Source organism: Ovis aries, chromosome 1, assembly GCF_016772045.2.
Source record: "Ovis aries strain OAR_USU_Benz2616 breed Rambouillet chromosome 1, ARS-UI_Ramb_v3.0, whole genome shotgun sequence".
Lineage (NCBI taxonomy): Eukaryota > Metazoa > Chordata > Mammalia > Artiodactyla > Bovidae > Ovis > Ovis aries.
Genome location: NC_056054.1, coordinates 89059849 through 89077086, shown reverse-complemented (window position 1 = coordinate 89077086; position 17238 = coordinate 89059849). Strand labels below are relative to the sequence as shown.

The 17238-nt window shown below is 39.7% G+C and overlaps 1 protein-coding gene across 23 annotated transcripts in view; it reads right to left on the bottom strand.

Annotated features, from left to right (window-relative positions):
• The window catches only part of RAP1A (RAP1A, member of RAS oncogene family), an 80446-nt gene extending 64051 nt beyond the window's left edge, over positions 1-16395 (bottom strand). For 5 of the 23 annotated variants that reach the window (XM_060412550.1, XM_060412627.1, XM_060412644.1 and 2 more), the window contains exons 1-3: positions 10980-16254; positions 10071-10935; positions 8965-9056 (exon numbers count right to left, since the gene is read on the bottom strand). The gene's annotated coding sequence lies outside the window, so the exon portion shown is untranslated. The other 18 variants (XM_060412610.1, XM_060412579.1, XM_042252396.2 and 15 more) reach the window with 11 other exon arrangements.
• Positions 16396-17238: the final 843 nt, after the last annotated feature.

Genomic DNA, 17238 nt, shown 5'->3' with positions numbered 1-17238 from the left:
ACTGCTTACAGGCAACACAAGCAGACGGCACTACTGGTGGCACACTCGCAAGCTTGTCCTCCCGATGACAGCAGTGCAAGTCTAAAGCAAAGCAGGAATGACAGATGACTTCATCACCTAACACCCTCCTAGCAATGGCTTCAACTGCAGATTTTGGTTGGTACTTAAACTATAAGGCTGTCACTTTCCACGTAAAAACCATGATATTTAAATAGCAGTAAGAAGTTACCATTTATTTAAAATTCAAAAGAATGTTTCACAAAGTTCATCCCAGGTGTGAAACTCCATATTCAAAAGGCACGGGAACTTTTCTTTTAAAGAGTATATATTGGAAAGACTGATGTTGAAGATACTGATGTCCAATACTTTGGCCACCTCATGTGAAGAGTTGACTCCTTGGAAAAGACTCTGATGCTGGGAGGGACTGGGGGCAGGAGGAGAAGGGGACGACAGAGGATGAGATGGCTGGATGGCATCACTGACTCGATGGACGTGAGTCTGAGTGAACTCCGGGAGTTGGTGATAGACAGGGAGGCCTGGCGTGCTGTGATTCATGGGATCGTAAAGAGTCGGACATGACTGAGCGACTGAACTGAACTGAAGTATTTCTCCAGTTACGAGTTACTTAAGTTCCAGATCTGTCATATGGATATAAAAGAAACATCATCGAAATAACCTAGTATCTGAAGATCTTAACAAATAAAGGGGAGTCTGAGACATAAGATTCACCCTCAAGCTCACAAATAATCTAATATTCTTAAGCAATATATAAAAGTTTCAAGTATACCAACTTTTAGATATACACATCAACAGGGCAAATTGTTGCTTGTACTTTATATGCAAAACAATTTTCTGAAGCGTGAAAATTTCAGGCCAAGGGGTTACCCATGTCATTACTAAACTTGATTATATGATTAAAATAAAGAGCAGCAGAATGTAACAGTAGAGCAGTTGAAAACTTATACAGAAATCTAGCCCCCAAACCCCTAAAAAACAAAAAGAGCACTCTGAGGACACCAAGAACCAAAATATCACATAAAGTTATCTTTTATAGACCTGTCATATTATAACCTTAGTCTCAAACTACTAGAAACAAATTTAAAAATATGTCCCATTCTTCACAAAAACAAGGCTCTTCACTCTGTCCAGGTTTATTGTACTTCAGACCCAAACCAACAAGACAGATCCCATCCTGCACAAAGTAGTGATACTGCCACAAATGGTGAGATTCGTCATAACCTCTCAGAAGGTCCCTCTAGGCCACCATATCTAACCTGAAGTGTTCTTTCTACCCTTCAATGTTAATTTATCTCCGAACAGCCCTCATTTCATCAATTTCCTTTCTTTTCTCTTTAGGTGAAAATAAATTTCTTTTCCACAGTCCAGCAAAACAACTTCCATGTGTTATCCATTCCCTTACAGAAAATCCTGTATTAGAATTCTTTCCCTTTCGCAACCCTCCACTAAAATAGTTTCTTTCAAACTCTCAATTAGCAGCAACTATTTTCATCTCTTAAGTATCCATTCCTATTAAGAACTCATTTAAATGTTCACTTTAGCTCAGTTTAGTCGCTCAGGTGTGTCTGACTCTTTGTGACCCTACGGACTGCAGCACGCCAGGCCTCCCTGTCCATCACCAACTCCCGGAGTTTACTCAAACTCATGTCCATTGAGTTGGTGATGCCATCCAACCATCTCATCCTCTGTCATCCCCTTCTCCTCCCGCCTTCAATCCTTCCCAGCATCAGGGTCTTTGCCAATGAGTCAGTTCTTCACATCAGGTGGCCAAAGTATTGGAGCTTCAGCCTCTGCATCAGTCCTTCCAATGAATATTCAGGACTGATTTCCTTTAGGATAGGATGGACTGGTTGGATCTCCTTGCTGTCCAAGGGACTCTCAAGAGTCTTCTCCAACACCACAGTTCAAAAGCATCAATTCTTTGGTGCTCAGCTTTCTTTCTAGTCCAACTCTCACATCCATACATGACCACAGGAAAAACCATAGCTTTGATTAGATGGACCTCTGCTAGCAAAGTAATGTCTCTGCTTTTTAATATGCTGTCTAGATAACTTTTCTTCCAAGAAGCAAGTGTCTTTGAATTTCATGGTTATAGTCACCATCTGCAGTGATTTGGAGCCCAAGAAAATAAAGTCTCTCACTGTTTTCATTGTTTCCCCATCTATTTGCCATGAAGTGATGGGACCAGGTGCCATGATCTTAGTGTTCTGAATGTTGAGTTTTAAGCCAACTTTTTCACTCTCCTCTTTTACTTTCATTAAGAGGCTCTTTAGTTCTTCTTCGCTTTCTGCCACAAGGGTGGTGTCATCTGCATATCTGAGGTTATTGATATTTCTCCCAGCAATCTTGATTCCAGCTTGTGCTTCACCCATCCCAGTGTTTCTCATGATGTACTCTGCATAGAAGTTAAATAAGCAGGGTGACAATATACAGCCTTGATGTACTCCTTTCTTGATTTGGAACTCTGTGGTTCCATGTCCAGTTCTAACTATTGTTTCCTGCCCTGCATACAGCTTTCTCAAGAGGCAGGTCAGGTGGTCTGGTATTCCCATCTCTCGAGAATTTTCCAGTTTGTTGTGATCCACACAGTCAAAGGCTTTGGCATAGTCAATAAAGCAGACGTAGATGTCTTTCTGGAACTCTCTTGCTTTTTCAATGATCCAATGCATTTTGGCAATTTGAACTCTGGTTCTTCTGCCTTTTCTAAATCCAGCTGGAACATCTGGAAGTTCATGGTTCACGTACTGTTGAAGCCTGGCTTCGAGAATTTTGAGCATTACTTTACTAGCGTGTGAGATCATTTAAAGGTACTCTACACTTAATTAATAAGATATTAATTTATTTGAAAGGTTAGATCTCATACTGCTGTTCTGCCTGAGTATTAATATCAGTTGGAGAAAAAAGTCCCATTATGTAATTTTTTTAACCCTACTAACCATAAATGCCCCCAAAATACTGGATCATATTTTTGAACAAATCACACACTATGATATACTAGTGGTGGTGGTGGTTTAGTCGCTCAGTCGTGTCCGACTCTTTCAGACCCCATGGACTGTAGCCCACCAGGCTCCTCTGTCCATGGGATTTTCCAGGCAAGAACACTAGAGTGAGTTGCCATTTCCTTCTCCAATGATATACTAGTAGAAGACAGAAATACACACATACTTCCCCCACAATGAAACAGAGATTAGATGGACAACACATGTTGGCTGCATAAACAGTTTGATTACTGTTGTTCATTTCAAAAAGCTAAACTTTTAAACAGTTAAAATTTAAGTGATGCAAACAGAACCAAAAGAAGATGATATCCTGAATACGAATGGAAAAATTTGAGCAAATTTCCTTTAAGCTGAAAACATTAGGGACTACTCAAGTAGTAAGAATCTTAGTGAAAATTACACTTTCTGGGTTTCTGGTCTTTATTTCTCTCAGAATTTTTAATGTGTGATTTATTTTAAGTAATTTAAGCCTCATGGGGAAGTGAGTTTTGCAGAGGAAAAACATAGGTGAATTCAGTTATTTTTGAAGAGTTTTCTAGACTCATCCAGAAGAAAGAGTGTGCTGCACTGAAGATTAGAGGGAGAGGCAGTCTTCTGTCGTTCGCCTACTCATTGATTCACGTGTGCATGAAAGACACAAATATTTACTGGCCTCTCATTTTGTGCTTTGTACTGCTGTAATCCTTTCTTCTCAAAGTTTGCTGTCAACATTATCCTCTACAATTAAGAGTCTGTGGGACTTCTGTGGTGGCACAGTGGATAAGAATCCACCTTCAAGTGCATGGGACATGGGTGCGATCTCTGGTCTGGGAAGATTCCACGTGCTGTGGAGCAACTAAGCCCATGCACAACTACTGAGCCCACACTCTAGAGCCGACAAGCCACAGATACTGAGCCTGCATGCCACAACTGAAGCCTGAACACCTAGAGCCCGTGCTCTGCAACAAGAGAAGCCACCCCAACGAGAAGCCTGAGCGCCCCAAAGGAGAGTAGCTCCCACTTGCCGCAACTGGAGAAAGCCAGCATGCAGCAATGAAGACCCAGTGCAGCCAAAGACAAATAAATAAAAATTTTAAACAGAGTTTGTACATTTTCATATATATAATTACTTTGGGTTTCATCATCCTCAAAAAATGAACAATATTTATTTCACAGATTTGATATACAGATGAAATGGGATTAAGGGCTTTACCTTCAAAAAAAAAAGTTCCCTTTTCCTTCTAAGTCTCTCTAGAAATTGGGACATTTAACAGTAGCTCTCAACCTAACTAACTATGAAAAATCTTTTATTCTCCACAGATTCCAGGTCTTCAAAGAGTTTTGTCTATCAAATGCACTGATATTTTATTAACCAGATATATAATGGCTAACAAGAACTCTCAAACTGTCAAAGACATAAAAAGTAATGAAACTCAGTGCTGGGTTCCTGAGGCATAAGCACAATGTTTCATTTCATTAACAGCCTGCAAATCACCACAATGCATGGTAAGGACAGTGTGGCAATTAGTCCCAAAGATTTGAGTTAATATAATTACTGGCCAAAGATACATAGTATTGCACCTGTGTAAGTCTATTGAGAGCAAATACTAGGCTTTTTGCAGCATTAAAAAGAATCCATTCCTATTTCTGCAGACCCCTGGGGAAAACACAATTTATGTATAAGTTAGTGATTTTCTACGTCTGGAAAAATACTAGTTACCCTGCAGATTTGTTTCAAGCCAGATTCATTAGTAACACTATCTTCAACATCAAAAGTTGTACATATTTATCTATAAAGGTAGGTAGTGCTATCCTGTGTACTTCCGTTGCTTTCATAAAAGCAAAATCCAAACGCTTCACCAAAGCCTTATGTGATCTGCCCCTTGCCAACTTCAGCTAGCCGTCTCCCCTCAGCTTACCACTTCTCAGCCATGACTAGCTGCTTCCTACTTTAGGGCTTTTATACCAACTGGCCCTCTTGTCTGGTTAACTTTTCTTGCAGATCATAACATGTCTGGCTTTTTGCGACTGAGGTGTCAGAATAAATATCATCAGGGAATTTTTTCCTCAGCACTCAATCTAAACCCTTCCATCACTATCATTTCTTCTTGTTATGGCTTCTTCATAGCATCTGTGACCTCTTAAATTATCTGTTCACTTATTTATTTACTGTTTCTCTCCAAAACCACCAAACGCCACTGGTATAAAGAATTCCACAAAAGCAGTCTACTCATTGCCCTATCTCCAGTTCCTAAAACAGTACCAGGTAACCAATAATCACTCAATAAATATTTGTTGGCTAACCAGCCAAAGTGTTTAAGATTATTCTGGGGAAGGTCTATGATTTCTTTGTTAAGAACTTATTTAGCATTTAAAACTTATTCAAAAGGAATAAGAAATAATGTTCTTTTGATTTAAAAAAAGAGTTAAGAAATATACGCAATAAGCTATTCAACCAGTGGGCTTTATTTTCTTTTATGACAATCCTTTGGGATAGAAAAATATGCAAATCTATTCATGTTTCACAAACCTCATAGGTCACCTCATGCAAAAACTGAGTAAATTTTCTTTTTTTAATTTTAGCTTTATTGCAGTCTGACATTTAAAACTGACTTTTCTTATAATAATATACCATGAGCTGCTAGCCACTCAATATAATAACATTTTTCCTGCCAAGAAACAAGAATGCTTCTAAGAATGTAAGAAGTACAGACTGGGAAGCCATAGCTGACATCACAGTGACAGCGTCAGCATGGCCCAAATCAGGGAAGATCCTGTTCTTAGCTATGACAGGAGAGAAGGAAGGAAGGAAAGGAGTGATCAGTCCGAGGAAAATCACTGTAGTTCTGATTTTGGTTGACAAACACGAATATCTTCAAATCAACTCAAAACAGAATCAACTGGAATCTTATAGCTTGAGACATTAAATCCCTGCTTTGACTATCTGAGGTCTCTAGTAAAAGAAATAATCACACAGTTCACCAGATCTGGGCTTATATGAGAAAAAAAAGTGTTTGTGGAAAACAAACAAACAAGCAAACATAAAATCCCCAATACTATATGCTACATTTGCTTATTAATTTAAAAATATTTTCAAGGATACTTGTAAAGTGGAGAGATGTGAATAAAAATAATAACGACTTTATTTCTGAGTTTAGAAAATATTTGGAAACTAAAAGAAACATTACGAAAAGGTATAAAATTCAATGGTTTAAAAAATGCAAACACCCTGAATGTAACACAAGCCTGTATTTACTTTTTTAAAATTGGAGGTTGCTTCTTTTATATAAAAGGTAATATAAAAGGAGACAATAAGCAGATAATTCACAGCTCATGTGAGTTTACCTCTCAGTCAAAAAGAAATATTAATATCAATCTTTAGGCTAACTTGCTTACATAGTATTCAACCAAGTGGAAAGCACAGCTAGCACAGAGCTAGAAGCAGGTACCAGAATGACTAAGAACAGCATTTGCTCTTTTTTTTTTTTTTAATTAAGAAATTAAGAAGTACTGAAAGCGTTATTTTTTCTAAAGATCATGTACTTAATTTCCTATTTTTTGCTGTTCCATATTTCACTGTCTTCAACATTATAAGCTGCTTAAGAAGCTATACTTCACTTTTCATCACTTCTGCTCTCAAAACTGATGTTTCTAAAGTCCATTTACATTCATGAAAGCTGGAAAACCACATATAGGAGAATTTTACCTTACAGTTAAGTATTTTAAGATAGAAAGAAAGTCAAGCTGCTTAATTGTGTCATACTCTTTGCAACCCTACAGATTGTATGTAACCTGCCAGGCTCCTCTGTCCATGGAATTCTCCAGGCAATAATAATACTGGAGTGGGTTGCCATTTCCTTCTCCAGAGGATCTTCCCAACCCAGGAATCAAACCCGGATTTCCCACACTGCAGGCAGACTCTTTATCATCTGAGCCACCATGGAAGCCCTATTTTAAGATAATACCTCCAGCTGCTGCTGCTGCTGCTAAGTCGCATCAGCCGTGTCCGACTCTGTGCGACCCCATAGACGGTAGCCCACCAGGCTCCCCCGACCCTGGGATTCTCCAGGCAAGAACACTGGAGTGGCTTGCCATTTCCTTCTGCAATGCATGAAAGTGAAAAGTGAAAGTGAAGTCGCTCAGTCATGTCCGACTCTTTGCGACCCTCTGGACTACAGCCCACCAAGCTCCTCCGTCCATGGGATTTTCCAGGCAAGAGTACTGGAGTGGGGTGCCATCGCCTTCTCCAGAAATATGTCTAAAAGTGAGGATTCTCTGTTAGCTACGAACTCAAAATGCTAGATAAGTAAATTTCTGTAGACTATATATTTGTCAAAGAAATAGCATAAACATACGCTTTTTACTGATAAAAAACAGGAATCTTTTACCAATCAAACTAATTAAAAACTCAGCAACAAACACAGTGTACAACCAAAGAGTCCTATTTTCTCTCAAAGGTTACACACCTAACTCTATGTAGCCTATTCATTAGACTCAGATTCTTTCTTTTGAATTTCATCTCTAAACTGGGTATCTCTGAAGATCTAGAGATCTTCACAATGGTTGATTCCCAGCAACGCCCCCCTAACCTTTCCTCTTGTTTTCTGTTAAACTCTCAAGATCTTGGCTTACCTCTCATGTTTATTTTAGTAAAAGGAGATTAAATGCTCCTGTGTGTTTAAACCAGTCTCCCTGTCTTCAGTCTCTTTCTTCCTCAATTCATTCTGTACTCTGCATCTAGATTCATTTTCAAAAGATGAATGCTCTGATAGGATCTTATTCCTCATATCAAAACTTCCTGTGCTCCCGCATAAAGCCTATACTTCTCAACCTAGCACTCAATGACTTCCATAGTCCCGATCAATCTTTATGCCCTTACTGCCATTATTTTCTAATTACACAGGCCCAGGCTTCTGTCAAATCAATCTTCTGTCCTCCAACTTGCCCTGAACCTTCTATCTTGGCTCATGTCATTCCTACCGCACAAAGAATGCCCTGCACTCCCTCTCAGCTGCCACTGCTCAAGGCCCCTTCGCATCTCTGCATTCATTTATGTAAATAAGGACATACAAAAGATATGTTCTGCCCCATCCAGCAAGTTCAGTTCAGTTCAGTTCAGTCGCTCAGTCGTGTCCGACTCTTTACAACCCCATGAATCGCAGCACACCAGGCCTCCCTGTCCATCACCAACTCTCGGAGTTCACTCAGATTCACGTCCATCGAGTCAGTGATGCCATCCAGCCATCTCATTCTCTGTCGTCCCCTTCTCCTCCTGCCCACCCTGCCAAATTTTCAAACCCAACAACTGGCAGCTTTTATTAAATGCCTACTATGCGCTCAGCAGTCTTAAACAGTATTTCTAATCCTCTCAACAATCCTATAAAGTAGGTATTATTATTCTCCTTTTACAGATGAGAAACCCAAAGCTCAAAACCATCAAACTATATATTTAGTAGATATCCTCAAACTGTATACTCAGTAAGTTGCCTCAAATCATACACTGAATAAGTGGCAAAGCAAGGATTTCAATACAGGCTGCTTAACTCTACAGCTATTGCTCTAAACACTAAGTTGCGTAGTTTGAGGGTTTTTTAAAGTCTGAATCATGTGACTATCCCTCTCTATCTAAAATAATTTAGTTTTACATATTTCTACTTACACACTATAAAATAAGCCTTCTCATGTTTGTTATTTTAGTAAAGGGAGAAGATTAAATACTATTTCTTTTCAAGAGAAGAACAATACTGAAATTGTAATGTCAAGAAACATCTTTTTTGTCACAAAGATTACTTTTACTAAAATATTTTCAAAGAAATTCATTCTAAGCAACTTTTTCAAAGATGACTGCAAATTAATAATCATACCCTTTGATGTTTTTACAGATTATTAATAATATGAGGATTTTGTGATCACCCCCCAAGAACTGTAATTGGTATCTAACAAATTGGCAAAGGTTGTAAAAACTGACCTACTCAATGCCATTGAAGGTGCAGTGAGACACACATTCATACACAGGGTAACCACCCTTTGATCCAGTTATTCCACTTCTGGGAATCTACCCTAAAGGAAAATTAAAAAAAAGAGAGAGAGAGAGAGATGCAATCAAGTATAAATGTACAAAAATGTGTATCTCAGTGTTATTTAAAATAGTAGTATTATAAGGATCAACCTGAGAGTCCCACACTAGGAGAACAATAACCTGTTCAGAGATAAAAGCAGGATCAAAACCACATTTACAGAAGTATAATTTCAGGGTTTTTTTTTTTTTTTTAATTGAAAAGAAGTAAGAAAGGAGAAGAACCAAAAAAACCAAATTGAAATGTTTGTAGAAATTATCTCTGGGCAACAGGTTCATGAGTAATCTTCAATTTCTTCTTTACATTTACGCTCTTGTCAAAATTTGCCACCACAATGAACATGAATTAGCTTAAACAAGAAAAAAAGGTTTAAGCAGTTATAACCCCTGAAATATGCCCCTGAAACAAACAAGGGCATATTGCTTGGACTAGAAACTACACTTCCTACTGCAAAGAAAGCATCAAACTCGTTTTCTTTCCAGCTTTTATTAGGCTTACTTGTACTTTTAGACTGTGTAAAGAATGTCATCCAAAACTCAGTAGTACTCATGAAATCACATAAGGCTATCTAAAAGTCAGCCAATACTCCAGCAGAAAGACCACAGTTAAATGAACTGTTTTATTGTATGCCTATTGAGGATAATAAATGTCCAATTAATCCTAACTCAAAACATGCAAAATGGAAAAACCAGAAAAACTATTCTCATTTCACAAATTAACTAAATATACTGTTGTTGCCTTATAAGCACATCACAGTTAGGTCTGGGAGGAACTTGAAAATAAATCTGGCAAACTACCAACAACATCACTAAAAATGCACACTGATGCATTTGACTACTATCTTTCAGTGGATAGTTCACTTCAGTGGCACAGGATGATTTTAATCATTGTAGAAAAAATATTAAGCTGTCCTTCCAAAAAACAAAAAAAAAAACCTCCCAAACGTCTCACATTAAACATTAGAATTAAAACTTAGCTGAACCAGGAAAAAACTTACCTACAATGTAGGATATATGCAGAAAAGCAACTTGGGAAAAAAAAGACCAACAGAAGTAAAATAGGCAGTTGAACAAGCAGTTCTTATTTTACTGTATAGTTTAACCGATGGGAGACTGGTTTGCTCAAATACTAAAAAGCTGTTAGAAAATAAGACCACAGAAATAGTTGTTAACAACTGAAAGAGAATCAAAATATCACAAAGATTTTACTTAGAAAATGAGTATTGTTCTATTTTTAATCAATCATGAAAACACAACATTTATTTATAAAACATATGTCAGGTTCTGGCAAACAAAATACATTACTAGACTATAATACTAGAGTAGAAACTACAGCCCCATGTCTCAGTTTCCATCAAACAGCTTAATACTGGGTCACTGAAACATCTGTTCAATGACTGAATCTGAAATCTATTAATGAAATTATGCAATATTTCCACAACTACACACTGAAATCTAAAAGGTAGCTTAAAAGACATCAATGATTTGGGATAGACACTGAAAACTACATAAAACCCAAAGATTAGTGTTAAATGTCAGCTGCTAAAATAATTAAGTTAAGGTTGCTTGCTTAATATTCTATACAATACTTGTCTAGAACAGAATGATCCTATGAATTTAAAAATACCATGAAAAATAGTGAATGAATTTACTCTCTGGATCACACATTTGACAGATCTGAAATGTTCAGTCTGCAATAAGAATTCCTACTATTACTAACTTAGAATCCTATATAAGTGGCATCTGGGCTTTGTCCAAAGAAACAGTTGTAACCCAGTTCTTTGTGTCTCTTCAACTTTATACTTTTGTCACTGATAACTAAGCTACAGTTCTGAGTGAGTATATACTTTTGTCACTGATAACCTAGCTACAGTTCTGAGTGAGTATATACTTTTGTCACTGATAACCTAGCTACAGTTCTGAGTGAGTGTAACATAGCACTGCAAACAACCATGCATGTTACAGGCACAGGTATGTATTTGTGAATTCAAAGTAAGTCATCTCAAGTTTTAATTAATCCAACAGTGTGTTTTATCAGTTATGTGTAGTTTAGTACATTCCTAACCTTATGAGGTATAGCCTAATTTAAATATATTCTGAAACCAGACATAGAATTATGCATTTAATCCTAAATTTGGTTAATTTTACCATTCCACACTTTGAACCACTCTCTATCAATGTGAACTAAATAAATAGGGTGGAGATAGGAAACTATCTCTATCCCTGGAAAAACTGGATATGCAAAGAAATCTTCTTTTCCAGATTTATCTAATCTAAATTTATACAGCCTAAATAAGTCATTAGAACTTTAAAAAAAGCCATTAGTCTAACAATTGAAAATAATTTCATAGACTATATTTAATCCTCCATGTGTATATCATGTACTTCTGAAAATTATAATAAAAGGATGGTTTTTAGACCGCTTAACAAAAGTACACTATCTCAACTCCACCTTAACCATCATACACAATTTCCTCTGCACCTTTTACCTCTACAAGGCCCATTTTCAAGTGGAAATGAGAACAAGGCACAGTTCTCTGCTGAACTGCTTAATGGATCAGACATTATGATAAACTAAGTTTATAGGTTCAATACTAATCTGGATCTTTTAACTTTGAAACAAACTGCTCTCTTAATCAGTCATCTCAAAACTGAATGCAAACGGGATTGGAGAGAGCATGTGTGAACCTTCATTGCATACTCATAGCCACTATTACAAAAATTCAACATGTAAAATGGCCAATACTTTCTCTGTGTATGAAAGTGAAAAGCACAAAAACTACCATTTGTAATCTCCAAATTTCAGACACACACAAAAGGGAAAAAAATGGACCCTTCATCTGTCTCAGTAACATAAGAAAGTTTAAGTATCTTTATTTTAAGCAGTAATCATTTCCATAATATACGAATTTGGCATTAAGTCATATAGCAGTATATGACATCAGAACGAGCAGAAAATACTTGACAATATGCCATAACTCTTTTTAAAATTGATGAGTTCAATTTGAAGGAACATTAGGAGGAAGTAAGTTTATGTTCACAATTTTAAACTCACCACAACATTAAGATATAAATGCTTTATACGAGATATTTTTACTGACCTTCTAAAATGAGAATTTTAGAACTGGGAGCTTAGAGGTTATATGAGGTTCAGTGGACATTTGCTAGGTCCCTAGCATGTGTGAGACACAGTGCTCGGTGCTTGCAGGTAAACTCCACTGGCTCAGCCCACTCACTTTACAGATGCTGGAGTTTCTGCTCATGTCAAATCAAGCCTTTTAGACTTCTGAATTGCTTAGCAAGGCCATCACAGTGGTATAATTCTATTAAAACAGACTGATATCATCCTTCCTCATAATCTAAATAAAATTTCAAAGAGGCAATATTGACTTAACAGAAACAATAGTCTCTGTGTTTTGAATAACTTATAAAGAATTACAACAATTTAAAAATTCAACTATGAGAGTCCTCAACTAAGTGCTAGTTGCATAATTTACTGCAAAGAACAAAACAGGAGGCTGCTGCTGCTGCTAAGTCGCTTCAGTCGTGTCCGACTCTGTGCGACCCCAGAGACGGCAGCCCACCAGGCTCCCCCGTCCCTGGGATTCTCCAGGCAAGAACACTGGAGTGGGTTGCCATTTCCTTCTCCAAACATGAGGCTATCAAAGATTTAAGATTCTAAAAACATACAAAACAGAAATTAAACTAATCGCTGATACCATTGAAAAGTCCTTTTATAAGAAAAAAGAATTAATATGAAAAATTAGGTGCTTGACTGGGATATCTATTCTTTATAAAAGATCACCAACCATATACTAACAAAGTTCTTGAGTAACAGTAAACACTGGCAAGATTTTAAGTTATTTAACTATGAGATCACAAATTATTACATAATATAAAACTTCCTGAGGGCAGAGACCCTGTCTAATTCAACTGTTATCCCCAACAATTAGCACCCTGTTATTAAAATGTTAAAGAGAGAGTTGAACAAACATTATGAACTCATGTGAGCTAGCTACTGGAAAATTCAACCTAATGACCTAAAAGGTCTCTTTTTATAATTCAAATTGTTCAAGTATTAAATAATATTCACTCAAGTGACACTGCATGAAACTTCAGATCAACAACTGTGGCTGTCACTTTAGCACAAACTACTCTCTGAAGGAATTAATAGATACACCAAGAAGACAAGTATATTTATATACTTTGATTTAGTAGTCCTTCTGGAAATAAATTCCAAGGAAATATTCAAAAAGAAAGAAAATTGTTGAACATACAAAAGTGTTCATTTCATTGTTATTTTCAATAAGGGGAAAAGGAAAGTATCTATATGCCCAAGGGCAGGTAGACAGACTAATTTGCAACCATGCAAAAAGGTTTAAAATGAACATTAACCTCCTAATTGGTCTTCCTGCTGCCACTCCCTGCTGCCTTCCCCAAGTTAACTTCCACATAGCAGCCAGAACAGTTCCCACAGACTTTAGTCAGAAGAGTTCTCTCTTCTACCCAAAACCCTCCAGTGGTTTCCCATTTCATTCAAAGTAAAATTCAAAGTTCTGACCATTGCCTACACGCTTTACAGTGGCCTCGGCCACTTCTCTAATCTCAAGTTCTCTCATTTTCCCTCCTGCTTACTGGCCTTCTCCAAAAGGCCAAGTACACTGAGTGGTCTCTGCCTGTTATCTTCTTCCCCTGGAGAGCATGAATTCCTCACTTTCTTCAGGTCTCTACTCCAGCATCATGCCTTCCCTAGCTACCCTTCCTTGCCACTCTCTGTATCCTCTAACCCCACTTTACTCTCTGCGTATTTCTTACCATCTGACTTATTCTGTATTTATATGGTTATGGCCCATCTCTCCTGTTTAGTGTATGAACTCCATGATAGCAAGGACTTTGTTTTATTCACATAATAGGCATTTTAAAAGCACTTGTTAAACAGATACTGAATACTGATACAATAATTATTAACTACACAAAAAAACATGCATATAAACAAACTTGCAAGAGAATAGGAAAAATGATCTGTGAACACTTTTAAGTGCTGATCATATTGCTAAGGAGTTAAACAACAAAAAATGTAAGTCAGTTGTGATTATGATTTTAAGCTGTCAGTAGTGACTATGACAATCTTATCTCCCTCAAAGCCATCTGTTTAGAAATATTATGAGAACTTTTCCCATAAAACTGTTAATAACATCAGTCTTAAAATCTTTGTTCCCAAAGACCCAAATAAGTCTGTGAGGGTAGACACACATGCTTGAGGTCACACAGAAGGTGAACAAAGCCTTCTGAACAGTTTTAATATAGAACTGAATAATACTCAGAGTTTACATTTAAGACAAACACACATGGTTGGCTTCAGAGAGTCCCTGAAGATGTAAAATTCTGTACCTAAATGTCTATTACTTCTTTCCTGAGGAGAGAGTCTATATGTGCATTTCATTATATTCTCAAAGGTGTTAGTGGCCCAGAAAAGGTTAATAATCAGTATTTTGTATGTTGGAAGTGAAGTGAAATCTAATTTGAGCTACCTCTCAAAGGATAGAAAATATATAAAACCAGACACATCTTTGCAATAACACATTTCATTCAAGAAATACCAAGTGCCTACCATGTGCCGGGCATGGTGTGATTTTTAGCACACCTTACACTTAACTGTATTTTGTAGTACATAATTCAAAATACATAGGAAACAAGATTCACTGAAACACCAGACTAAAAAGAAATCCAGCGAACACAAATATAATTTCAAACAGAAAGTGGTACAGAAAATCATAATACAGACAGAAAGGAGCTCAGGGCCTGATTTAGTGCTTATTATGTCAAAATATCCACAGATATCAGTTACATCAAAAGAGAAGAAAAACTACACACACGTGTGCCCACCCCCACACACTGTGACAGGAAACCAAAATAAAGTTTCCAAATCCTGTTTCCAGCAGCATCCCTTCTGAGACTGCCCTTCAGCATTCTTTTGAAGGTAGGAGCTTCACGTTAAAACCTAGGGCTGATACTTTACTCTTACTGTGATAAAAAAGAATCATCTCAAACCCAGAAAACAGAAAACTGTGGCCACCTGTACGGCTGTGACCCATTAACCTCCTGCCCTGTTATTCCCTTTCTTTTTATACCCCACTTCCTTCAAAGCAGTGACAGAATGGTCTTCTCCCCCCAAACGGAATGACTCCAGAACGCTAGTTCTTTTTCCAAGAGGTCGAAAGGTCCCCTAAACTCTGCTTCTTAGCCCTGTGAGTTGATGTCTTCCCCTCGTCTTTTCCCCATAGCAGTAAATTACACAATTCAGCTGAGGACACCGTCCTTAACTTCCTGAACAAGGGGGCAAAAAGACACTCCTACCAGTCTCAGCCTGAAGAAGACAAAAATCACACGGTGACCTCTTCCCTAACAAAATTCAGGGAAGAAGCAGAGACCCAAGAAAGGCAACGCCGAAAAGGCGAACACATGGCATGTTACGGAAGACGTGGGGGACAGAGGGCGGGAAAGGGGCTGAGAGGTGGAGTGGGGTGTAAAGATGTCAGCTCTGTGCACTAGGGGAATGAAGAAATGCGAGATCCCGAACCCTGACAAGTGAACACAGAAAGGGCACCGCTCCCGTCTACCCACACTTCTCCAGCAGTCAAGGGAGGTCAGAAAATTCACCCAACCCTCCAACTCTCTTCTTCGCGTGCCCCCCAAAGGGTGAACTGGGTTTGAAAGAAGAGCTGACCCTAGGCAGGGTACAAGCAAGAAGAAAAACGAAGCGATGTCCAATCTAGTACCTCTCTCAGGCAGCTAGGGGAGAGGGCACTGTGTCCGGGGAGATGGCGAGGGAAATGGGCTTGTGCCATGACACCTCGGGGAGTTGGAGGGTGGGGGACACAATGTCCTCTTTCTCTCCCACACCCGGCCCGGGCCCCTCCCGTCCCTCTCCCGCAGGCCCAGCCACAGTCGACCGGCTCGGTCCGCGGGCGTGGTTGGCTCCGGCCCCGGTGGCGGCGGCCGGGCCTCCCCGAGTCCTGGCCCCTCCCGCCGGCCAGGCCCCCGGGCCGCCGCCCCGGACACCGAGGGAACACGGAGGAGGAAGGGGGAGCCAGGGGACTGACCGGCGACAGGAGCCGCCTCGGCCCGGACTCGTCCGACCCGCGCCCCTCGCTCCCTCTGGGGCCGGCTCCGGCTCCCCGCCCCTCACTCACCCCCCCCCGGTCCGGCACCTCCTCCACCTCCTCCTCCTCCTCCTCCCTCCTCTCGGCCGTGGCTCCTGCTCCGGCTCTACGCGGCGACGGCGGCGGTAGCGGCCTCGAGAGCAGCGGCGGCGGAGCCTCCAGAGCGCGCACGCACGCAGCACGCAGACCCCGCCCCCAAGTTCCGCCCCGCCCCTTCGAGTCGGCGTCGGCAAGATTTCGGCCCCGCCTTCCCCGCGGCTTTCCGGAGTCCGCTTAAAGGGGCCGCGCAGGAAGGAGGTGGAAGAGCTAAGAACGCCGCGGGGGAGGAGTGGGGAGATTCGGCTTTTAGCTTGGGCTGGGCGACGGAGTGGGGAGGCCGGAAATGAAATGAGAGATGGTTCGAAGATTCAGGAGGAGAAGAATTTTGGAGGGAATACGACCATTTGACAAGTACTAGTTGAGTATCTAGTAGGTGCCAGGCACTGTCCTAGGCGCAGAGAAAAATGGAAGTAAATTAAAAGAAGCTTACATCTTGGAAGAAAAGTTATGACCAACCTAGATAGCATCTTGAAAAGCAGAGACATTACTTTGCCAACAAAGGTCTGTCTAGTCAAGGCTATGGTTTTCCAGTGGTCATGTATGGATATGAGAGTTGGACTGTGAAGAAAGCTGAGCGCCGAAGAATTGATGCTTTTGAACTGTGGTGTTGGAGAAGACTCTTGAGAGTCCCTTGGACTGCAAGGAGATCCAACCAGTCCATTCTGAAGGAGATCAGCCCTGGGATTTCTTTGGAAGGAATGATGCTAAAGCTGAAACTCCAGTACTTTGGCCACCTCATGCCAAGAGTTGACAAAAGACTCTGATGCTGGGAGGGATTGGGGGCAGGAGGAGAAGGGGACGACAGAGGATGAGATGGCTGGATGCCATCACTGACTCAATGAACGTGAGTCTGAGTGAACTCGAGGAGTTGGTGATGGACAGGGAGGCCGGGCGTTCTGCGATT